General features: G+C 37.9%; 1 protein-coding gene across 2 annotated transcripts in view; it reads right to left on the bottom strand.

Annotated features, from left to right (window-relative positions):
- The window catches only part of tmem108 (transmembrane protein 108), a 333,338-nt gene that overhangs the window by 185,975 nt on the left and 120,556 nt on the right, over positions 1-26,807 (bottom strand). Inside the window, exon 1 of one of the 2 annotated variants that reach the window (XM_028804025.2) lies at positions 26,673-26,759. The exons of the other annotated variant lie outside the window; for it this stretch is intronic. The gene's annotated coding sequence lies outside the window, so the exon portion shown is untranslated. Of the gene's footprint in view, positions 1-26,672; positions 26,760-26,807 lie in introns of those variants that run through there. 2 annotated transcript variants of the gene reach the window in all.

Here is a 26,807-nt window from a genome sequence, read left to right as displayed (position 1 = left end):
AAAATGTCTTCAGTGCAAACACACAGAATTGGTCCTCTTAAAGGGCAATTGAAATAGAGACTATATAATGTTTGTCACGTCAGTAGTAATGGCTCAGTGATATGAATTATGTTGTGCACGAGTCGTCATTTAGCTGGTTTGGCTGCAATATCCTACTTGATCAAGGATGTCATTTTTTCCCACTTTCTCTAAAGTGTTTCATACAGATGGGTCAGAGTTGCCATAAATATACAAAAGTTTTCCTGTTCAAGTTTTCTGTTATAAAATTCAACTTTTGTATAGCGAGTTGAATACGCACATATTGGTACTCTTTTTGTGCTTACACAAGTTTTATAAATCTGACTAATGGACTGTATGCTAAAAAGAATTCATTAATACAAACTAAGCATACAATTATTACTTGTGTAGTGAAGTTTTTTTCTTATTGTTGATACACTTTTTTTTTTCACTGTTATGGCTTTGAGGTGGCATTGCAAGTGCAGTCACCGATATTGAACCTGGTCCATCCCTGGTGCACAACTATATTAACTATAATAAAATCAATTTATGATTATATCAATATCCATGACAGCTGTATTTTTTGAACTGTAAGACTGTAACTCAAGGCACCTTGATGTATATGTCAGGGTGGGTAATCTTTAGTTGCTCTTATATCTCAGAGATATGTAGTGTGTGTGCTCTGTGATATACTGATATCTCTTCTAGGCTTGATTCCTGCTTTGCGGATGCTGCAGCTGGCGTAGGTTTTGGCTCCTTGCAACTCAGATGCTTATAAGCAGTTTCAAATAATGGATGCACATACCTCAATGAACATTCATTGTATTAATCTACAAGGAGCAGACCTAATATGGGCATCTTCATCAAACTGATGAGTAAAACTGTAAAGATGCACTCATCTGAATAATCTTCTTGCAAAACAGTATATTCATGTCTGGCACACTTGGTAAAAAAATCTTTAGTAGTAGTACACAACTTGTAAAACAGACTAGTTTAATCAGAAATAATAAAAATAAAAATGACGTAATTAATACACCAGGGAGTTAAATATTCAGAGATGTTGACACTTGCAATCTGTCCTCACATTCTTCTACACTTCACCAATATATTTCACTCCAAAATGATCAAGTTACAACATAGGTAAGTGTTTTGAAAACATTATACACACAGAAACGGTAGCAAAAGAGATTCTCCTTGTGTGATGCAGTGGTTAATGTGTTGGACTTAAAACCCCATGCACGATGGTTCAGTTTCTCTGTTGACCTCACTGTGTGACCTTGAGCAAATAATTAAGAGAAACAAGTGCATGTAAAAAATACATTTAAACATTTGAAACATATCCCGAGCTTGTGACTTGCACTAAATAATGGAGTTGACCAAAATATATACTCTATAGTAAATTGACAAAAGTTGCATTTAGAATTTTGACAGAAAATTAGAATTGAAGATGTGCCTTAAGCTTTTACTGCTGAAGCTGGTGGAGAGTAAAAATGCATCAACACTTTGGACTGGCAGGTTCTGCAAATTTCTGCTTCAGCCTCCAGTATATATAGTATATACAAAGAGAGACAAAGGGAGACAAACAGATGTAGATATATGTGTATGTGCTCCAACACAATTTCTTGTGCTCGGCTTCTAAATATCAATCACCAAAGTTGTTAGTCATCTAGTAAAACAACTACAGGGCTTTCTGAAACAGTCAGTAGAAAGCTTTCCCACACTATTTACGGCTAACTATTATGTTCACCAAATGTTCTTTTCAACTGAATCAATCTCTACTGAATGGCTAATTTTTAACAGTTTTCTATTGTTGATTTTTTTAATCAGTTTACCATTCAGCACTAATGTGGATGTAATACCAAAGATCAAGGACAATTATACTTCAAGGCTGAGGGGGCTGTACACATTAATACTGGGCTATTCAAAATGAAAGAGCAGATTTCAAAAATTTATTTCAAACAAACTGTATAAGACAGAAACACATTCCGCATATCACTGCATAGAGGAAAGTTCAAAGTTTGTTCCTATGGTCCTTGAGGTTGCATGCACTCAACATGAGCACCATGTGCAATGCGACAAACATCAAAACAGTAGACCATTTCTTGCCACACACAAGTCAACTGGTCCCTAGTTACTGAATTCACAGCTTCCTCAATTCGATGTTGCAAATCTTGAAGATTAGTGGGCATAGGTGGAACAAACACTCTTTCTTTAATGTACCCCCTTATATAAAAATCACAGGGGGTACGGTCTGGAGACCTAGGAGGCCACAGACACTGAGCAAGATCTTATCCACTTCTTCCAATCCATCATCCTGGAATGGTGTTGTTCAGGTAATGCCGGACCTCCAAGTGGAAGTGAGGCACCATCTTGCATTAAAATGAAGTCATTCGAATCTTCTTCAAGTTGGGGAAACAACCAGTTTTGTAGCATGTCCAGGCACAGTTTGGACCGCAAAAAAGAAAGATCCATAAACTTTGCTTACAGAAATGGCACAAAACACATTTACCTTCGGTGAGTCTCTTTCATGTTAGACAACTATGCAAGGATTTTCATACCCCCAAATTCTAACATTGTGGCGATTAACCTTACCAGAGACATGAAAAGTTGATTCATCTGAAAAAATTAGTCATTCTGGAAAATTGTCCTCTTCCATATCCTCCAGAATTGCAGTGCAAAATTCAAACCTTTTTTCATGGTCATCAGGATGCAATTCCTGCAGTAATTCCAACTTGTAAGGTTTCATATGCAGATGCTGTCTAACAACACACCATACTGTTGTTTGAGGAATTCCAAGTTCAGTGCTTGCCCGTGATGTGGATTTCCTAGGGTTCCATTCGAACACACCTCAGATACGCTCAACATTTTCATCTGACATGCATGGACGACCAGTACTTTTACGTTTGTATATGCAACCTTCTTCTATGAATTTTTTATGCCACTCGTAAATTTGCTTATGTTTGTTGAACCTTTGGCGGAATTCACGTTGCACTTGAACAATAGACTCACACTTCACAAATTGCAGCATGCAAAATTATTTCTCTTGTGGTGTTGTCGCCATTTTACTATAAATGAGAAACAGTGCTGGTACTTTTAGGTGGGCTTTTAAACTTTTAACTTTCCTCTATCCAGTGATGTGCGGAATGTGTTTCTGTCTTACACAGTTTGTTTGAAATACATTTTTGAAATCTGCTCTTTCATTTTGAATAGCCCTATATTATGTCTGAGTTAAGGAGTAAACCATATACGTGGTAGCAATATAGACCACGGTGGACTCCTTCATCTACTTTCCTCTGTATTTTACAGTGAAACTGGAACTCACTTTTACACATTGAATCCCTTCACTTCATCTGTAAAAGGAGCGTTATTTGGTTGGTTTAAATCGTCATAAGGTGCTTTTTCACCATAGGAACTTTTTTCGGTTAACTTTTGCAGCATTCCTACCACACAAACTCAGGCCATTTGTAGCTCCTTGGAGGTAGTCCCTACTCCAGGGTATGTACATTTTGTTCAACCGGGAACTGTGATGGGGGGAGCTTGGATGATGATGTGTTGATTGGTTGACCACAACCACTGACGCTATCTTACAAAATCTGTTCATAGTTTGGACTTTAGAATGTTATCATAGAAGGTAGAACACCATGCTTCACAAGGCTTCACTCTTCATAGTCGCCTCCCTGGCTTACACCACATTGATGCTGCAAGTGGGTTTCGGTTCCGTGAACTCTCGAACGCGTCTCATTTTGCAGCACATCACATATTATATATTTTGCACAAAGGTTACAGTTGCCGTTGTCTGGTGGGAATGCAACACATGAAAGTGGCCAGGGACCACAAATGGCCTAGGGCCTACACTGTATAAGAAATTGTTGGTTCTTGAAAATAACATTTCTGTTGTGGGAAAGTGCCTATAGTGAGAATGTGTGGGGATGTTTTCATGTAACATAAATTAGCATTCTAAAATCCAGCTTAATCAATTCAGTGTTACAGGGGTCTTGAAACTATTAAAGAAACATCTATTAAACAGCCCTAGACAGGGTGCCAGTCCTTTGCAGGGTCCACTAACTCAAACATAATGTATAACACTCATACATGGCTGACCTGTACACAGAAACAGAAAAAGCATGTAAACTCAACAAAAACAATGCCTAGTCACAGAATTTTGAACTACTAATTGCTGCCCCACAATATTGCCCATGTGTTCAAATTTGAGGTGTTATGCTTTGCTATGCCATCCAGTGTGTGATGGGAAGTCATTAGATGCCTCCATAACTTTAACTATAATAGAAAGGCTATTGAAATTTGATGGTTGGAAGAATTGATGTGCAGTAGATACAGTATAATCTCCTCCAAAGCTCAGCCCTAACCTAATAACTATAATTGAATGGTAAAAAAATCATTAAACCCTCACCGTATTTCCGTGTATCATTGATTTTCAAATTACTTATTCAAACCACAACAGAAAAGCTAACAAACACACAGTAGTTGGGGACCCCAGAATGATATGCACTTATTACAATGGAAACAGTGAAAATAAAGTGTGTGTGAAGACTAAACATTGAAAACGTACAGACAATTTAATAAGGAACCACAGAAAGATCTGTCAATTATCTTCCAACAATAAATAATTAAAAATGAAAGAGTTATAAGCCAAAAATCTGTGAGGAGGACAATGTGAGTACTGAGAGTGACTTCTAATGGCCATGCAAAACCCTGTCATGATCTAGCCGGGATTCACAGAGTAAGCATGCTGTGGTCTGAATAAATCCCATGTATATTTTAAAATACAGTGTTCAGCATGGTTACACGTGTAGCTACAAAGCCCTTTTGAATTGTTGGCTGCAGGAAAGGTGCCTTATTCACAAGGCACTGCCAACAAACAGCTGCCTACTGTACATACTATAAGGCCTACTTCTGCCAGTGTTGTAATTGGCAGATTCCACCCACACTGCTGCTGTACTGTGCAGTCAGAGTCCTCTGTCAGCTGTTTCTGCCAAGATTTTCTGCTGATATGCTCTGTTGAACCTTTTGGCAGTGATATCACATATAATGAAGTGGGCAATTCAGCACATTTAAGTTATGTCCTAGCACATGTCCTCTGGCAAGCAGCATAATGGTGCAGTGGTTATTGCTGCTAACTCCTAATCCAGAAGAGTATGAAACTCAACCTAGTCACTATCTATGCAGAAGACACATTTTCTCCCTACACCCACACAAATGTTAAGGCAGGTACTCTTGTATTCACTCATTCTACCTAAAGATGTATATTATTCGTCTGAATGGTGACTGTAAATTGCCTTTTATGTTGATGTGGGCCAACATGTGCATTCTAATACCTGCAGTCTAGCACACCAAAGCAAGCAGGAAATGCTTGGGAAGGTCAGTAATTTAAAACTGGATTATGTTGCTTTGGATGATGGGTGATATTCTTTGGTAAGGACCCACAAGATCGGCATCATTTTCAAGCACACATATAAATGAGAGCCTTTTCTATATAACACCTTTTTTTAATTTGCAAAGCACCAGTAGCAGAGTAAACTATTATTACCAAATAAATGAAGAACAATGTGAAACCACCGGCCTATGAATGTAGGTGCAAAGATAAACGTTACTCAAAAAGAATCAATGAGCTCTGTCTGCAAGTCATAACAAAGGAAGAGAGTGAACCAAGTAACATTTGTCAAATACTCTTGTGGTCACATGAAACCAATATTAAGCTATCTGGTCAAAATTCTAAGTGTGTTGCACAAATATAACACTGCCATATCCCAAAAAATGCCACCAGAATATCAAGGTATTAAGATATTTTTAATAAGCTGGGAGTGTGCAAGTTGTCAGAGCTGAAGCATTATTATAATTATTATGCATGGATTGGGCATAATACTAGAAAATGTTGCAGGGAAGCTTGTCTGGCTCTGCTTAGGAAGAAAGGCTTGAGGAGAGACACCTTGCAACAGGACCATCATCTCAAAAATAGCTCCAAAGCAACAATGGATTGACTCAACTGCAAAAGGATGAATGTCCTTGAATTGTCCAAGCAAAGTCATGTTTCCAATCCCATTGAGAACGTGTGACATGAAATCAGTAGTCCACACGCTAGTTCTATAAACACAAATGAATGGAAGAAATTAGAGGTCTGCAGCCCACAATACCTATGAAGTCAGTCATGAAACACCCACTGAATGCCCAGTTACACTGTGGTTAAAATTAGGGTTGTGGGGGTTATCTGACTCAGAGTGTTTTGCTATTGACATTGTTGGTTTTACATGACCTATGTCATATTTATTGTGGGCTATAGTTAAACCCATCTCGAACTGCAGGACCAAATTCAATTTTTTTGCAGTGTGGGACTAAAATTTAATAGCAGTGAGCAGACGCTGGCGAGTAGACTTTCTTCCTGCAGTGCTGAGCGGGTGGTCAGAGCCTTGATGAACATCTGAGAAAATTAGATGTTATAATCAATACAGTTTCATTTTAAAAGCGTATGCAGTCAAAAATGAAGAAGAGTTAGCGTGCATATGTCTGTGATGAGGTGGTGTTTTTTCTTTTTTTAAACTGAGTTTTCTAATGAATTATTGCAGTCATCGAGGTGCATAGCAGCTTATAAGGCATGTGTACAATATGATTAATGGTTGGAGTGCAGTTTTTTTTCTTTTTCCTTTGTATCTGCATCGACATTCCTTTGTATGTTCAGATCAGCGGTGTGTTTGGTTGGGCTACGGTTAGCACACATCTTGCCGTATGCTTTATATTCAACTACTTAGTGGACTTTTTATGCACTTGCAGGGGTTGCTATTTCTCTTATATAATAATAACCAATAAAGAAAAAAAACAAAGCACACTATTTTAATATATTTTTTAAGCATACTGATATCCTCTGAAGTAGAAATAAAGTCCACTACATGAATTATAACCTAGAAGAAGTCCTCATTGATTTTAAAAATGGATTTTTGATTTTGTAACTTTTTAAAATATAACGAACCAAGTGTTACCAAGTAATCTGTCACTTCTGCTGATGAGCTCTCTCCCTTATAAGAGATTTTGTGCTGTTCAGAGAGAATATAATCTTTAAGTCGCACAAGTCAGCTCTCCTGATTGATCATTCCGCTTCCTACTAGGTAAATCCTAGTAGAAAACCTGGGCATTATTATAATTTCATTTTATTTTATTTTTATTTGTCTATAGATGTGCACTTTTGTTTTTTGGGCACCTTTTGTACTTACAAGTTTATGTTTAATACTAACCTTGTTCTGCCCATTCCTCCTAGCTGCCACCTGGGTCAAACTGCCATGTGTGCTTTTCTTTAAACAAACCCTACACCTCACATGTCACATGTTTGTTTCCCATCGTATCACCGTTTAAGAGGAGTTTTGAGTAGCAACAGCATCTCCTTAGACTGCGTTTAGCCCACCATTTCACAAATGGCGTGTAGCGCAGGAGGGGGGAGTTGTGGGGGTATTGGCAAGTGAAGCGAGCAGGGGGCGAAGCCCCCTAGTATCTATCTATCTATCTATCTATCTATCTATCTATCTATCTATCTATCTATCTATCTATCTATCTATCTATCTATCTATCTATCTATCTATCTATCTATCTATCTATCTATCTATCTATCTATCTATCTATTGTCACAAACTCGACTCAGAGTCATAGAAAGGTTTGGGGCAGCCACCTGCATAATTGGTTTCCTGGCTGCAAAAGTCGTTTTAAGTGAAAACAGCACTGATGTGCACACAACCGAGTCCAAAACAGAACTGAGGGAATAGGGGAAAGGTGGAGGCTTTTAAAGGGGAAAAAAGGAAGTGAGGTCAAAGGGGTCGGGCTCATGAAGTTCTTCAGCCCTAGGTTCGAGCCCAGACATGACATCACAGGGGCCAGAGCCAGAAAGGTCTCCTTCCATAGGCTCGGTCCCGGAAGTGACGTCAAGAGGGCCAGGTGGAATCTCCCGTGAATGGTCTACAGGAAAGGGAGAAAAAGAGTCAGTGCACTCTGCCACATCCCGGTATGACTCGGAATTGCCCTTACTCAAGCCCTTTAGCTGCCTCCCATGCGCACGTGTGTGACAATATATATATATATATATATATATATATATATATATATATATATATATATATATATATATATTTTTATAAAATCTTAATACATTCAAACAGCTTGTTGATAAGTTGGTCTTGTCTTACCACCCTGGCACACCTAAATAAATCCATGACCATGGTATTAATATACAAAATGCATGAAGGACAAACAAACTGTAATTGCCTTTACTACACTATTACTGCACTATTAGCATGTAGACTTATCTTGCTCAACTGGAAGAATCCTAACTCTCCTATTCTAAGTCATTGGGTAACTGATGTAATATACTATTTGAAACTGGAAAAAATCAAATTCGGACTTTGAGGATCTGTGCAGAACTTTTTCAAAACCTGTCAGGATCTAATCAATAATATTTTAGAATAAGCATATTAATTGAAGAAGCAGGTTCTCTCCCCTCTTTTACTCTATTTATTTTTACTAGCTTTAAGTTTTAATCTGCTGGCCTAGCTCTCTTTCTCAGGGGTGGGGGTTGATTTGTTTCGAACCTTTATTTGTTAACCTTGAGGTATTTGTATGGAATTCTATTTGATTTTAATAAAATTAATAAGATATAAATATATATATATATATATATATATATATATCCATCCATCCATCCATTTTCCAACCCGCTGAATCCGAACACAGGGTCATGGGGGTCTGCTGGAGCCAATCCCAGCCAACACAGGGCACAAGGCAGGAAACAATCCTGGGCAGGGTGCCAACCCACCGCAGGACACTATATATATATATATATATATATATATACAAAATGCATGTTCAGCAATGCTGAAAACACCACTAGACTGAAATCCTCAGTTTGTTTGCACGGGATTACTTGAAATATGACTGTTGGGGTGTAGAGAAACGGAGGCTATCCTGCAAGTGTTGAGTACATTAAAGTCAACACATTTACCATTTTCAAGACAATCCTAATTACCTCAACAACGTGATAATTCCATACAGAAGACATTCCATCAAGCACTGGAAGTTACTGAAAGCAATACAAATGTGAAAAGAACTTTTAATATTTTAAGGAGCCACAATACATAATACTTTTTACAGCACTGTTGACACAATGTTAAGAAGAAAATTGCTGTTACACCAATAAATTCTAAATATCTTACTTAGATTTTATATAGTGCCTTCAATAGAGACATACTCTTACAACAAACATCAAATATTTCATCAATATTTAATATTCACCTTCAATCTTGATCATGAAGCTTAATAAAATATACATGATTCAACTGATAAAATTAGCAAAGTGTATAACTCAGCCCACTCATCTTTAAAAGAGAATTAATATTCAGCAACATGAAGATCACAATGACCTGAGAAAAACGTCAGCACTTTTTCTTAGCCTAACCCAGCTTACTGAAGCAGACCATCACTATAACTACAGTTGATCAGAATTAGCAAATGTTGCTAATAGTTTGGTCAAAAAAAGTACGGAGAGAATCAAATAAAACAATTGGCAAGAAGAAATAATAAAGAATTTTAAAGGCCCACAGCCTGTTGTTTACTGCTAATCTTCCTATTACACAGCAGGCAGTGGGAACGTTCACAGAAGGACTGTGTTCCAAACTGTCTGGTTCATCGGCAAGGCTCAGCAAGACTGTAATTATTGCAGGCAACATACAAAACTGTAGCAAAACCTAATTCTGCAGGGAGACACATAAGAAGTATAAGGATTTAGCGCCTCATTTTTTAAATAGAAAAAGCAAAGAATGGGATTTGACATGTTCATTATTTATTTAAAATTTCTAATGCAATCTTTCTTAAGCACAGCCCTGGGACCTCTCTACTGTTGCTGCTTGTCATTGCAACCAAGATCACAGTCAGAGGCACAGCTCTGGATTTCACTGAATTCTTATTAAGCAGTATATCAAATTGAAAATTCTTTTAAGCAATTCCTACTCTATCATACATTTACTTGTGCCAATCAAAATAAAGTGACTGAGGTGCTCAGTCAACACATAGAGGTTGAAAGTGAGTGGGAATGTTTGATTAACAAAAAGGTAAATATAATAGGCAGGCAGAAATCAAACCTGATTTTTCCCTTGAAATATAAGTGTACTATGTACTACACTACCAATGCAGCCTACATGCGGCTGTTTCTCCTCTGATTGATCACACTAAAGAATTTTTTGCCATTTGTTCTGACCCCAAGCAGCCCTGGACAAGGCTGAAATTCTGTAATAAAAACCTTACTAATAGTGAAAAGTACCTGTGAGCCAAATTTCAAGTCTGTGAATCTGGAAATGGAGCGCCATATCCATGAATTCTGGCAGGAGCATAGATCTTAAAGCAGATCTTGGCCTTAACCTAGTTTGTAAATGTAGCTTTTTCAGGGCAGCACATTAGTGGATCGACTTCTGGCCCTTTCTAAGGTATTGATGTTGAGGTATCCACCCTCAGCCCTTGGGGTCAGTAATGAGAATGAGCGATGAGTGAATGTCACATAGGCAAGTACTGTATTGTGTACATGTAAATCAAAGCTAATGATATATGCATTTCCAGTATTAACTTGTCCACCAATATAAAAAGAACCTTAGAGATTAAATTAACTTTCCCGGGAACTTTCACATCATAAAACAACTGTGCATAAACTATAACTACAGGCATCAGAAGAAAAGATCAAGGAATGAAGACACCAGATGATATAATGACCACAGCTTCCAAAATTATCACTGTCAACAAAGAGGAGTAACAACAGAAATTGTGCTTTAGAGAGATTATATTATATTTAATTACAAATTTATATTACAGTAATCCCTCCTCCATTGCGGGGGTTGCGTTCCAGAGCCACCCGTGAAATAAGAAAATCCGTGAAGTAGAAACCATATGTTTATATAGTTATTTTTATATTGTCATGCTTGGGTCACAGATTTGCGCAGAAACACAGGAGGTTGTAGTGAGACAGTAACGTTATTCAAACACTGCAAACAAACATTTGTCTCTTTTTCAAAAGTTTAAACTGTGCTCCATGACAAGACAGAGATGACAGTTCTGTCTCACAATTAAAAGAATGCAAACATATCTTCCTCTTCAAAGGAGTGCGTGTCAGGAGCACAGGCTGTCACAGAGACAGAGAGAAAAGCAAACAAATCAATAGGGCAGCTTTTAAGTATGCGAAGCACTGCGGCACAAAGCTGTTGAAGGCGGCAGCTCACACCCCCTCCGTCAGGAGCAGACAAAGAGAGAGAGAGACAGAGTTTGTTTTTCAATCAAAAATCAATACGTGCCCTTCGAGCTTTTAAGTATGCGAAGCACCGTGCAGCATGTCGTTTCAGGAAGCAGCTGCACAAAAGATAGCAACGTGAAGATAATCTTTCAGCATTTTTAGACGAGCGTCCATATCGTCTAGGTGTGCGAACAGCCCCCCTGCTCAATCCCCCTACGTCAGGATCAGAGAAAGTCAGTGCAAGAGAAAGAGAAAAGTAAACTGGGTAGCTTCAGCCATCTGCCAATAGCGTCCCTTGTATGAAATCAACTGGGCAAACCAACTGAGGAAGCATGTACCAGAAATTAAAAGACCCATTGTGCGCAGAAACCCGCGAAGCAGCGAAAAATCCGCGATATATATTTAAATATGCTTACCTATAAAATCCGCGATGGAGTGAAGCCGCGAAAGGCGAAGCGCGATATAGCGAGGGATTACTGTATATTATACTAGAGGGCTTACCCCCTGCTCGCTTTGCTCGCCAACCACCCTGGCCTGTGCTACACGCCAGCCACTTCATGTCTCTGCCGCTCGTGTTGTGAAGAGGGGGGCTGAACGCACCCCAAGGAAACGTGATCGCTCCTCCAAAACCCCCTCTTGAATGGTGATACATTGGGAAACAAATACAGTTTTTTTTACCTCCTCTTTACTTGATCAGCTGCTGGCTTGCTGCTGCTGCTGCTGTTGCCGTGTTGCGTGATCTGCATCTCATGTGGCACTCTGAATATTTAAAAGCCTGTACAGCAGCTGTCCTAATCTTTGTCTTTTATTTCCGGCCCCGGGCGTGGTTAAATGTCTTGGCACAAATTCCTTGTCTCACGGGATGTGAGTTCTTGATATTTTTTAATTTATAATTGAAAAACAAAATAAGAATCTGAAAATCTAATAACATCAAATTAAAGTTCGATAAATTCTGAAAAGAATGATACCAAACACGCATATGTAGGTTTTAAAATAAGGTCGATTTAAAGTGTGACAAAAAACGTGACATAAAAATGTCACATAAAATCGTTGCACTTTCAGGCTAGGATTTTATATATATATATAGATTATATTATATTCTTATCTTGGTATTATGGTATTATTAGACTACATGTAGGTATCAGCCCCAAAATTTACACCAGTCCTTGACTTGGCACACTCATGCACAAATAGTTAATTCTCTCTTGTTCAAACTAACGCAAGTTTGGAATGCAGAAGGAAACCAGATTGCTAAATATAACCGTAAATATATACATATTTACAGTTACAGACAAATAGATTTGATTAAACGCCATATATTTGTAACTGGTACTCATTTATAAATTGCTCAGTTTTTTTTCATTCTCCTGAGGTTCAATTCAGATCCTTGGATGAAACTGATATATAAGGAGCTCTTTTATTAAGTAAAGTCAATATCGTTATGCACAGTAGATTTTGTACCAGTAGTAACAACCAGTTAATCATTAGCTCTAAGGGAATACATTTTTGCTATTAAACATGTTATAGCCTCCAAGTCTACAACGCTTCAAACTATTAAAAATCACAGTGTATAACTTTAATACAATTAATACAGTTTGAAGAGTTTGCTGCAAAACTGTGGAACCAAATTGTGCTAAAATCAAGATTACTTGCCTGTAAAGAAGCTTCTTTCAAATTGGTTGAACCTTGTATCAAATGCATTTTCTGAGTTCTGTGTTTAAGTCAGCCTGCTGATTTTTGTTTCCTATGGTGGAGATGCTCCACATTTCACTGCCGGTGGAATCATCAACCCACAATACATTGTCCCTCTTCCTACTGAAAGTCTTAGTGCTTTCATATTGTGTAGGAGTGTTTGGAAGATAAGAAAAGATGTTCACTCAAGAAGTAAGGCAATTTGCTTACAAACAAGTAACGCTTTCCTTTTTTAGTCTGTGCTGAGGTGCATATCAGTTAGACAGCACTAAGCACATTATAGAAACATATTCTGAAGGCTGAAAGACTCATATAAGCTGAGAAACTGTGTCACTCATCTTCTTTGTGTTAAAAGAAATTGCTCTAGATTAGGGTTTTTTCTATATCATGAATTTAGGACCAACTAATATTGAAATGAACTCAACTGACAATCATTATGCATTGTGAATTTCTTATGTAACCTATAAAAGTGAATAACCTTCATATCTGCTTTAAACTTGCTGTTGTCAGGTTTTCAAAAGATGTGTTTGTCAGCAAGCAAGAAAAAAAAACTGAAAGCCAAGTCCAAAGCTCCTGAAATTATCATAGCTGACTTGCTTCATGAAATTTTATGCCTATTAATCAGTTAAGCACAAATTCAAAATAGGGACCTTAACTTCTATTTTTAACTTCAACAATAACATTGTGACTATAATCATATTCTTTTAAGAACTAAAGCAAAATTGAGATGAAAGAAAATGATTAGAGAATTAACATTAGTGAAAGAAATGCTTGGGGAACTGTGTTCTAGTACTAGAGATTTGATTTTTAACTCAAAATCTTCATTTAAAAGGAATATTGAACTATCAACACTGATGATGCTGACAATGAAGAATTTACATTCCTTTGGGCAACATCCAAATTTGGAATTTTAAGGCCTAAATACCTGATGAACTTTTTAGTAAGTACATCTACTCAATTCTTGCCAGTAGAAGGCAAAAATCAAGGAATGTATACAGTACACTAGATAATAATTGACCAGAGCTTCAAAAATTGTTAACTGTCCCTTTACAATTCTTGTAGATGAGATACCAGAGAGTAATGATGTGATTAACATTTGTTACAGGAGAAGACCTCACATGGACAAGAATAAACAGTCTATACTGCCATGCACTTTCTAACTGGCTTATCCTATTAAGGTTGCAGGGAGCCAGAGAATATCCTGGCTGAACTGTATACAAACAAGAAAATAGTCATCGGTGATTAATCACTCTAAATGATGTGCTGGGAAAAGCATGGATGTCAAAAAAAAAAACACATGGGGATCAGGCAAACTCCTTATAATTGACAATCAAGACCAGGATTCAAATGTAGGTCTTTGGAACTGTGAGGCAGTAGTGCTATGTAAAGAATATTCAATTTTCATGTTAATATCACTTACAGCAACACTATTTTTCTTTCGGTAAGTTTAATTTAAAAAAAAATATTTTTAAATGTTATTGTGCATTTTGGGGTTTTTGTTTTTATTTCTTATTAAACAACTTCTCATTTTCACATCACAGCTTTCAAACTAATATTTGTTGTCTGTCAAACAATATAAAACCTAACGAAATACTTTACTTTCATTGTGTTTTGTGACAGAATGCACATTCAATTACATTGGTCACTGTTTCTCTAAATAAAGTCAATGTTAAAGTAAACTTTTTTTCCATCTCAACCATATACAAGTATATTGAGAGCCGAAATGACAAAGCTCAGAGCTCTCAGTGCAAGTAAGACAAGTCAGTGAGCACAAACAGACAAATCCATGCAACATACCATTTAAATAATATGCCAATACAGTTAATTACCACAATTACTCAGATACCCTTTTAAGTGCAAGTTCCATCAGTCAGTGCAGTGACTGATCTTTTGACATGATAGATAGAGTGACTTGTGCATAAACTATAGCGAGAAATTGTGATCTAAGATGTTAGGTTAGTGTGGAAAATCATGGGGGGGCCACATTGTGTTGAGTCTGATAGCCTTGGGGTAAAAAACTATCACAGGCCTGACAAATCTGGCTCTGATGCTGTAGTATCATTTTTCAGATGTCAAAAGAATAAAGAATCCATCAGAGGGGAAAGAAAGAAGTATCCTGTGCAATGTATCAAGCCTTATGCAGACATTGTGTGGAAAACACATCTTTCAGAGAAGGAAGAGGTGCCCTGATAATATTCTCCACTGACTTCACTATTCACTGCAGTCTTGTGTGGTTGGATATGCTACAATTATCATGTTAGACTGCAATACCAACTGGTCAGAACACTCTTGATGGTGTGTTTGTAAAAGGGGGTGAGAATGGGAGGTGGGAGGCACGCTCAATTTAGTGGCCTCCAAAAGTGTAGCCTCTCCTGGGCCTTTTTAGTTAAGGAAATGGTATTGTTTAATCCATGCAATGTCCTCAGTTGTGTTCATACCAAGGAACTTGGCACCCTTTACAATCTCCACAGAAGAGCCACTGATGCAGAATGGGATGTGGTCAGGACGGATTTTTTTCCTGAAATCAACAATTCATTCTTTAGTATAATCAATGTTGAGGGATAGATTGTTGTCTCTGCATCATATGGCAACCCATTACACCTCCTCCTATATGCTGACTCATCAGCACTGCTTATCAAACTTAGCACAATCATGTTCACAGCGAACTTGATGGTGTAATTAGAGCTGTGTTTGGCTGTGCACTCATGAGCCAACAGGGTGCAGAGGAGTGAGCACACAGCCCTTAGGAGCTCCAGTACTCAGCATGATGGAGTTGGAAGTATTGGGTCCAATCAGAATTGATTGGGGCCTCTCAATCAAAATATCCAAGGTCCAATTACAGTGGGAGTTGTTCAGCTCCAATACACTCAGCTTCACTATCAGCTTCTGGGGAACAATTGTATTAAATGCAAAACTAAAATCTATGAACATCACTTTGACATATGCATCTCTTTTATCTAAGGATGTTACGGAAAAGTGGACAGCAGAAGATATACCATCCTTACTGGACTTGTTGGACCCTTGGATGCAGAAAGCTAGGAAGACTGGACCTTATTTGTGCAATGACTAGCTTTTCAAAGTATTTAATTATGATAGAAATAAGTGCTACGAGGCAGAAGTTATTCAAGCAATCACTGATGGTTTCTGAGGAACCCTACTATAGTGGTGGATTTGAAGCAGACTGGGATGGTCGGCTGGCTTAAAGATGAGTTAAAGATGTCTCTGACAACATTAGCCATTTGTGGGTGCATTCTCTCTGTACATGACTAGGTATTTGGTCTGGTCAAGCAGCATTGTGTGGGTTGGCTATGGACAGAGTCCTCCTCACTTCAGCTATGGTCAGATAAAGTATCTGTTCATTGGAGGAAAGTATTATTTTTCTCACAGGCTCCCATTTTCATGCAACAAACCAAGCAATGAACTTATTTAGTTTGTCTGGAAGAGAGGTGTCATTGTTGATGCTGTGTGGTTTGGGTTGTCATCCATAATAACCTGAATGCAATGCCACGCATGCTGTGTATTGGTGGTGTTTTGTAAATGTTCATTGACTCTCCAAGCATATGTCAGCTTTGTTTTTTTTATGGCACAGGAAAGGTTAGTTTTTGGATGCAGATCTGAAGGCTGCATTGCTAGTCTTTAACTGCACCTATACTTTAGTTGTCACCCAGGGTTTTTGGTTGGATCGCATGGTCACATCCTTAGAAACAGTAATGTCCTCTATACACTTCGTGATGTAACCAGTCACAGATTCTATATACTCCTCCTTAATGGAATCACCGTATGTGCAGTAACAGCCTCCTTGAAGATGCCCCAGTCTAGGTATGCAAAACAGTCTTTGAGAGCTGAAGTAGCACCATCAGGTCACACTCTGATGTTTATCTGAACTGCTATGGTATGTTTAAGCAGCGACTTGTATGGTGGAATCATAAACACAGATATATGGTCTTAGCCTCCATGGTGAGGACGGGGTGCACCCCATGAACAGTTACACAGACACAGACCACACATAATTCAAATGCTAGAAAAATTTGGAGAAAAACTGATTTCAAGTTAGTGTGACTGAAGTCTCCAGCCATAATGACAAAACCTTCCAAATGTGCCATTTGCAATTTGTTAATTATTTCATACAACTCACCTAGTACCAAGTTAGTATTTACACTAGATGGTAAATACACAGCCACCACTAGTACTGAACTATTTCTCTTGGCAGATAGAATGGATGACATCTTTCTGCTAAAATCTCTATCAGCATTTGTATCCAGCAAGGGGCGCAAGCTCCCTTATTTGAATAAATTCTTTTGCAATTGCGGCATGTTACATAACCCGAAACTATACAGATATAATATAAAATGGCGATACCCCTGCCTTAGTGATATGGCGGTAAGAAATCACATAGGAGAAATAACTTAGCTTTCTTTAATGGCGGTTTATACGGCATAACAGACAAGGAAGCCATGACAAGACCGTCACCGAAGTGGGGGCCCGATGTATACATTGTGCCATTTTCGTCGCTGCGTTGGAAGGATTTTCCGGATCAGATGACGTTATCTCCCATCCCTCTGTTGGCTTCAAAGGTGTGTCGGGCAATGTTCCAAGGCTTTATACTGTATTCTCCACGTTCATGCCCTCACTTAGGCAAATAATACAATTCCATACAATTCTTCTGACTCTGACAGATGAAAAATAGTATACAGCTGTTGTCAGTCTGACTGCACATTCCCCCAGCTGTCTTTACCTGTCATGTCCTATGCTTTGCCTAGCAGTTCTAAATGCCGGGCCCCAGTACTAAATCTGACTCAGCTGTGCATGTGAGTAGAAAAAAAATAAAAGCAGATTTAAAATATTTGCACAGAGCACAGTGACATATTAAACTTATATTCTGATTACAGCGGTGAACAGTGGAATGTGACTACTACAGCATTCATACAATAGGTCTCTATTTACAAAAACACATCAACCACCACCAAGTGTTTTACCAGTTAACTATGAGTTTCTATCTGCTCTGAGGATGGTTAGCCCATCCTACTGAATTGCCAAGTCTCTGTTATTGTTGTGTTTAAAGATACAGCAGTCTCTCATCTCAGTTCAGTTTATTATCTAATGATCGGATGTTTGCAAGCAGAATTGACAGTATCTGATGGGACTAGCTTTTAGCCTCCAGTAAATGCCAGCGTACTTTCCTCAATTCTGCCTCCGTTCATGGCACTTGCATTTCAGTCACATCTATTTTCCTGCTCACAGTAGCAAATCAAGTCTACTCAATGACTCTACTGGCAGCTATACAGTTCTTTATTTATTATATTTCATAAAAAAATCTTCCTAAATGCTCCAATATTTATTTCACAATTGTGGAAAAGCATCTAGCATCCTGGTTTCAACAATTCACTGAAACAGAATACTCTTAACCAAAAAGCTAGAACTTTTAAAAAAATTGTCTACTACCAAAAAGTAGTCACTCTAAAAGCAAATTTTAAAATTACAAGAACAAACTTTGGCGTTTGAAAGTTCCAATAAAAATATTAGAAGATTTTATGAATGTTGCATATATGGCAGAAACAGACAGCAAACACTTCCCCACAATGAGCACAAAACTTACATTCTTTCCCACACAGCAATCCTCATTATTCTAAAAAACCATTTGGGCTTTTAAGTACAACTCATAACATTTTACAGATACAATTATAATAAGCAATTCAGATTGTTACATGATGCTTATACAATTTTCAGTAATTACAGGAATGCCACCAGTGCAATCATTATTTCAATTGCTATACCCATTAATTTATTAATTTGTTCATTTTCCAAAGGAGTTAGCTCACTGGTGAGCCAAAAGCTATGTGAATGCTCTGTGATGGACTAGTGTTCCATTCATTGCTGATGCTTGCTATCTTTATTTCTCCTGCGGAATCAAGCCCCCTGTCAACCTGGGCTTGACTGAATTTTTAATATATGAGCTCTTCATGTGTCTTCATGTATGAGCTCTTCAGGTTGTCGAAGATGGTTGACCACTGCACCCAAAGGTAACATCATATAATTCTATTTATAAAGTTGTAAGGTTAAAATGCAAATAACAAGTAATGCTTTGTATAAGTGATGCTGGTTTTGTGTATTGTTTAAATGATTTCAAATACGTGGATGGATGGATGGATGGATGGATGGATGGATGGATGGATGGATGGATGGATGGATGGATGGATGGATGGATGGATGGATGGAGTTAAAATATAAAAGGTCCACAATTCAATTGATGATTTGTAGGAATACAGAGCTTCAGTGTGAAATGCAAAAAATTAATTCATATTTTCCCCTAACCTATCTCACATTAGATAAGCATGAATGCATCCCAAATTCCGAAAGTCATTATCCATACTTCTTATGCAGGATACACTCTTAATAAAGAGCACCATGAAGTAAGAGGTGACACTAAAAAAATTCTTCAATGTTCTGATATTAGTGCCAGTTACCATCTGTGTATTTTACATTTTGTTAACTGATTGTAGTGCTTATGTTGTGACTTGGATTGCTACAGTAACATTTAAACTAATTTATACAGGCTGTTACTTAACCTCAACAATTACATTAACACACATGAACTCTCACAGCACAATCTTATGCAACATATTGTCTGACTGATGTTGCTGAACACTGTCCTATTCAGAATGTGTATAAGTGTCCCCTGTCCCAAATTTTCAAATGGCTTTGTGCACTTTACATATGTTGGCAGCCCCCATTGCCTGCGAGACAGTCCTGGTTAAAACCTGCTGAGAACATAAATGCACAGTATAGAGGACAGAAGTTAATTTTTCAGGACAAACTGCTTCCAAAAAAACGTGGCTTCTACTATTTTTAGGTCTTGAGATCTTAGAGCATGTAAAGGTTTACATCTAAAAAAACTAAAAGATGACCTTTCAGTTTCAGCCATCTGTAACAGTACAAATTCACAGCTTGTTAGATGTATGCTGATGAAGCTGAAGAAAGACTTCTCTGCTTGAATACAAAATTATTGAATCTATGTATATTAAACATTTATCTAACCATGCAAACATCCCTTTTCAGACCAATGAATTCCAATTCAAGGTCACCAGGGGTGTGAGCCTATCCTATCATCATCAAGCATAAGAAAGAAACAAACTACTATAAGGACAGATACTGTACTGTACCAGTACAAACTAATTCATACACACACGCACACACATTTTCACTACTACAGGGCCATCAAAAGTTACAAATGAACCTCACGTACGTGTCTTTAGGACAAAGGATGAAGAAAATAGAATTATATACACACACAAACTTGTACATGCGTAAATATGGCCCAGTACAATATTAACAGTGTAAAGAGAACTGGGATTACCAAAGTAATCATCTGAACTTTTTAAAGTCGTTCATGTTAGTAGCATACTAAAAACCAGACTTAAGGCCGGTTTATATTTCATGTTCAGAACGCGTCATGGCTGCCACGTGTTCCCAGCGTTCATTTGATGTGTCCTCTGAGCACGTCCTCAGAAATTAACACAACTCTTGCATGAGTTGCAGTACAAGCAAAAAATCGGGGGGTGCAGTGTGATCAAGTCGGAACATGATGTCAGAGTTTCTGTTTACTATGTGACAGCAAGCAGATCCTACAGGATCAAATGTGCGTGCTTCGATGTTTGATGAAAGGTTTTGCACCTTCACAAGAGTATCAGAATGTATGGCAGCGTATATGAGCCACAGAGAAAAAAAAATTGGGACACAGTGAAAAGGTCTATTTTGTGATTAAATTGGAAATTTCAGCTTTAATTTCTAAATTTCCATTTTAATCTCATAGTTTATTTTATCATTAAAGCAGACCATCGTAAACGTCATCTTAAAACCGACCCAGTTGTTAAAAGCTATATGCTTTTTGGGCTTCCTCCTGAACCGACAGCAGCAGCAAGCAGCAATTGCCACACCGAACACATTAAAGGTATGATATTCCAGCTCTCTGCACATTTAGAATCCTTAGATTTATACTTGATATCACTTTCATGATGAAATGCATTAAAGTATGCATATTACATTTTACAGATAAATCGTTAACTTCATTAAAATAATGAATACTGTTAATAATTACACATGTGGAGGAGGCACGGTGGCGGAGCAGTAGTGCTGCTGCCTCACAGGAAGTCATGTCCCTGGTGTTCCCTGCCTGGAATTTGCATGTTTTCCTCGTGGGTGTCCACAGTTTGATCCGGTTTCCTTCCAAAGACATGCAGGTTTGGGGATGCTAAAATGATGCTAGTGTATGTGTGTGCTTGTATTTGCCTTGCGATGAGCTGATCTGATGCCCCGTCCAGGGACTGTTTCTGCCTCGCGTCCGATCCTTGCTAAATGGGTGCATCCCTGGACTGATGGATGCAATCATTAAACTTCCATCCTTTTCAGAGATATTGTGGCAAGGTGTCATTGGAATTTAATGGATGTTTCAGGCAATTTACAACACAGCGAAGCCAAATATTTTCTGACCTTGATGATGTCTCACACTGCCACCTGGTGGAATCTTCCTGATTTATGTAACATATGTGCACAAGTATAAACAGTACACCAATATGCGTAGGAGCACATGTCGATTCACATGAAATATAATCCTGGGCTAACTGTACCATAATATGAACACAAATTGACAGCAATAAATTATTTGCTTGGAGATCCAAAAGAGTAACTATGCTGCCATTTGACTAATTTTTAACAAATTGAGCACTTTAAAAAATGCATTAACTCATAAGCTACATATCACATGGACATGTAGCCTAACCCAATTTGTAAATGAACACTTAATAGATTTTCTTAATCTTATAAACACTCAATATGTGCCCCTCATGTTGCATGTACATATCCTATAGTCAAGTTCATGTCAAACTCTGCATAGCATATCACCACCGATGATTGACACAGCATCCACAATGCATTCTTTCATTTCCACAAGCACCAAAATCTGGAATATAATTAAGGGTGACTCTACAATTTGGTGCAGGCTGCATGTTCATCTGATAGTTACCTCCTCAGTAATACATACTCTTTACTTGTTAGCTAAGTGATGATTTTTTGTTAATCACTTTGCATTAGATATACAGTATATTACCTAATTAAATTTCTTCAAGGCAAGGTGTTTTTTTATTTGGTTAGTAAATATTTTCCAGATATAAAACCTCTACTTCATTAAACTGAGAATTTGCAAAATATACAGTAGTATGACTTTCAGGTTTAATATCTGGAACAGAATATTAAAGGGTCAAATCATTGTTATAGCTCAGTAGGTTTTCCTTAATATCAAGTACAGTTCTTTTGGCCGGTAATTGCATGCTTAATATTTCATTTAGTTTGATGCCAGATTAAAAGCGTTTATATGTATAAAAAAAATCAAAACTAGAGCAACAGTGGAATGCTGCCTCTATTTGCTGTTTTAAATTAAAAGCATGGAGGCTCTTCCTTTTATCTTCATAAATCATAGTCTTCCTCAGCCAATCATATAAAACATACTCCCTTTCTTTAAAGAGCGCTTTATCCATTACTTATTTTGTCTCTGACTGATCAATTTGTTTTGTTCTGCAGAAAAGAGCAAGGCATTTCTTCTTCACGTAAAGGGTAAACAGATAACCTTGACAACCACAAGTAAAATGTACTGTTTCATACAGTATGTTAAAACAGCATTCAAATGCTGTTCCCCTTTTATAAGAACATTTCACTTTCCTATGCAAGAACTCCCAGGCTTTTAACTGTGAAAGAACATCACAACACAGTCAGTGCAACAGCTTACTGACTAAAAAAGCATTACATAGACATTAGATTCCAGACAACATTTGAAGAAGTTGAATTATTTTTTATTTTCCTCTGTTCCCATAGGCAGGCTGTTTAACATGCAGAAACCGAAAAAAATTAATTTTAAAAATGAACCTATTAAAGTCATCCAGCTGTAGTTCTCATTGGCATGTAATCCATAAATAAAAAGATTACCATCCAGCAATCTGGTTAATATGAATATCACATTTGCTTTTCCAGATTCTAAAATATACTGTATATATACATTGAGTGTGTATGTGAATGTGTGTTTCTGATTATGCTGAAATTATGCACATCTACTGATTTGATATTGCTTGCTTTCCATTAGAATCAATTACATTTTAAAATTCTAGTGACTGAGCAAGATCTGCTCATTGCATTTGTTTACTTTTTCAAAACAGGAAAAATAAAAATGTAGTCAAAAATCAATCAAAACAATGAATGACTTTATTATACTATTAAATTACTGTTAATGCTTAATGTTACTTACTCTTATACAGCATACTTAAAATACTGCATTAAAAAAGAAAGAGGGTCTGTTTTAACAATTCTCAACACCCAATAATAATGACAAGGAGACAGGAGGGCAAAGTTATCAAAAACTCTCACAAATACTGCTGTCTGACAAATGATTTCTGTTGTGCATTCCCTCCATACTTAGTCTTTCACTAACCTTGAGACTGTCTATGTCTCTTTTGGCCTCCTTAAAATCCTTTTCTTCACCACAGCCAAAACAAGGAACACAAAAAAATATATAGTGTTCCAGGTATGGGGGTGATCTGTTGCCAATGTATTATTTTGTTCTGAATTTGTTTAACAATTAAATATAACCACTTCTTTAATTACACTGCTCATTTAGTGTCATACATCAATAAAATCACTGCCTTCTTTGCTCTTACAGAGTTCGGTAATGTCACATCTCATTCCACCTCCTCCTAATTTTCAGACTAGAAGCACAAAGAAAGCCCAGAGCCTAGGTTATAAAGCTATTACAATATAAAGTTATTTATAATATGATTTTAATAAAACTATTCATCAGAGAGCACCGTCTCTTTTCCTCAGTTGCTGGAAAGATATTGCTGCAGACTGGATACACGCAGAAGGGTTACGGAAACATTTAGGGAGAAGACACGCCACAGAGGGTCCACAGAACAGCACTCTGGACTGTTTTTTCCAGTCACATGATCCACGAAAGTCCTTTAAAAGAAGCAGCAAGACTAGGAAAGGGTAATTCACTGACTGCACACAGAGGAGCAACTACACCCTTTGTGACGGTGTGGGTCGGCTCCTTCCTCCCTATTTGCTTTTGGGAACCTCTCAAACCCGACACTGTCAGTACCGTAACTGAGATGAGCCTGGCAGTTGAGGACAAAACCTAAAAAGCAAGGGGATGGTGAAAAGTGCAAGTGCTTTTATTAAAATAAATCCACAAAACAAGTGTCCCAAATGCAGTACTCCAAACTGTCAATAAATAATCCATAAAAAAAGTGTTCCTGCGGAGGTTAAAAATCAATAAATAGAGAAGTCTATTAAAAACAGAGTTATAAAACAACGCAGTGCAGCAAATTAATTTAAAATATGCAAGCCCTGGTGCCTTCCATTAAAACTGATGTTTATCCTATCAGGACCTCGCAGCCCGGACAGACATCGACCAGCAGGTGTAGACACCCATCTCTTCCAGCCCGTGTCCCCCTGGCACTAATCCCATGGCATCCGTGGGCTACCCCGAGCACTGCTCCACCTGAACCACTGTCAATCCGGGCTCCACACCGCACAGGTGCTCTGCACTTCCACCGCTGCCAATGGCTCCACCCGTCGAAAGTACCCCTGTGCATGATGGTCACTGCTCCCAAAATGTTCAACAAGAGCAACCCACAGCCCCTCAGGTGGGATGGCCACTTGCTCTTCCTTGGAGCTCTATTCCCGTCCACCTCCTTCCACTCTGTTCACCAACTTGTTCTCTCTCTCTCTCTCTCTCTCTTTCTCCTACCTGCTTCTTCTCCCATCTTTTAGTCTCCACTCTCTTTTCTTGAATCTCTTTTCTTTTTCTTCTTTTGATCTTGCACTCCTCTTTATAGGCTGGGGAGTGGTTGCAGGTGTGATCGCCTGATTGCCATTCCGGGCTGATACTAAGGCAATCAGACTGCCCGCACATGCTGGCAAGGCAACACACGGACGGCTGACTGCCTTGCACCAACCCAGGGAAGGGTTGCCTTCCCAGCAGATCTCTCCACACCCCAGCAAGTGAGCGTTCATTATATAGTTATTAAAACGGCCACTCTTTTTGAGCCACAAACCCCCTATACCACATTGTTCGGGGATTGCACTCTTTACCTGTTATAGCATCATGAAGAGTGGGATAGCAAACATAAATTAAGAAACAAGATTTTTCTAAACACTTGATATTAACATGTGGGGTCATAAAAATCCTTGTAAGCTAGTGTGAAACTTTCCTTTTGATTTTTGTCTTAAATAATGTTTTCTTCAGACAAGTTGGATTAGTTGTGGCATTCTTCCTTGTCTTGATTGATGGAGTATCCCCATGAGGTGGCACTAGTGACACTGTTGACATTGTCAGCAATGTGAGTGTGTGTAATATCACATTTTTTACAAGAATTTTACACCTTTACTAAAAAAGAAAAGACTCCTGAAAACTAACCAGGACACGTTTTACTTTAATTTTGGTTTTGCCCTTTATAGTTTTGATGTTCAATATGTATTTAGTCTTTTGAAAACTGCTGTCTTGGACTATTAACTTGCCAACTCATTCACTTGTAGGTGCAGTGGTAAATCCATAATATTTTTAAAAATAAAACTGGTCACAACTGATAGGTCTTAGGATCCTATTGTCAAAGATAAATACAAGGGAGCTTCCTAAGTGTGTTTCCCTCATCTACTACAAAGAATGCCAAGGTTTAAAACTTTTTGCATTTAACAAAACAAGAGATATGACTAAAATGAGAACATAAAGCATCAAAGCAAACAAACATTAAACAAACTGCAGCTCCTCTTCTGTGTGTGACTAAACAAGGTCTGGTCCGTTTCTGTAAGCTTGCCCACTTTCCCATTGTCCAAAAATCCACAGTGCCTCAAGAACCACAACACTCTACTCCACTCACTTCCTAATCTATATTCTTTTCTCTTCATGTTCAAACCCAACTAATTCACTGCCAGTAAAGCACTTCCCAACTCACTTCTTGACTCAAAGCTCACTTAGATTTTAAACTTCCACCCTGAGGTTACTTCTGGATAAACCTCAGAGAAAGGAACACCATCTGAAAGTACAGGGGCTGACTAGCACAGATCTTCTGGTGAGTCTGATCCAGGAACAGTACCTCTGCAATCCCCTACTTCCCATTTTTTAATTGAATAAGGCACTCTTAATCATGCAGTCTAGTCTCTATAAAATCAATAGTAGTAAATATGTGAGCGTAAGAACCCTTTGTCCCTTTGTTGTCATCTACAAGCTCGGTGAAATTTTCTAGCTTTTTCCAAGTTACACAGAATGCACATGTGGGAACACCAAGGTTATTTGTCTCCTTTTCCCAAGCATGGTGTTATGACTTTATGACACTTAAGGTTCACCCCAAAATTCCACACCTCTGACCCTAAAAATTGTTGGTGAGGGTTTGGTTACCTGCTATTGGCATAAAGCATCTGTTGTTCAGCAATTAACAACACTCTGATTCTGCTTTACCCTTCACTAAAAACCCTGAGTTGAGCTCCCCCACCTGAACCTCAAATACTAGAATTAAAGCTAAAAAGTTTTCCCATTTATTTAAGCACAAAGCAAAATACAATAAACGAAGATTATATGTGTGTATATACAGTATTAATTACCATAGGCTGACTACTTTTCTATCGATATAGACTTTATAACACAATGATAATAGATGTAAAAAAGAAAGAGTCTTACAATCCTGTGGCAGTGTTACAGAAATTCTTCCCTTCTCTTCTGTCTTCAAAGAAGGAATGTCTGTTATTCAACAGTCCTCTGGATTTTATAATCAAACTCGGAAAAAGCCTGTTAATTATTTTTCCTGTTTTTTAA

This window comes from Erpetoichthys calabaricus, chromosome 6 (assembly GCF_900747795.2).
Source record: "Erpetoichthys calabaricus chromosome 6, fErpCal1.3, whole genome shotgun sequence".
Lineage (NCBI taxonomy): Eukaryota > Metazoa > Chordata > Cladistia > Polypteriformes > Polypteridae > Erpetoichthys > Erpetoichthys calabaricus.
Note: the sequence above shows the minus strand (reverse complement) of the source record. Positions and strands in the feature narration are given on the sequence as shown.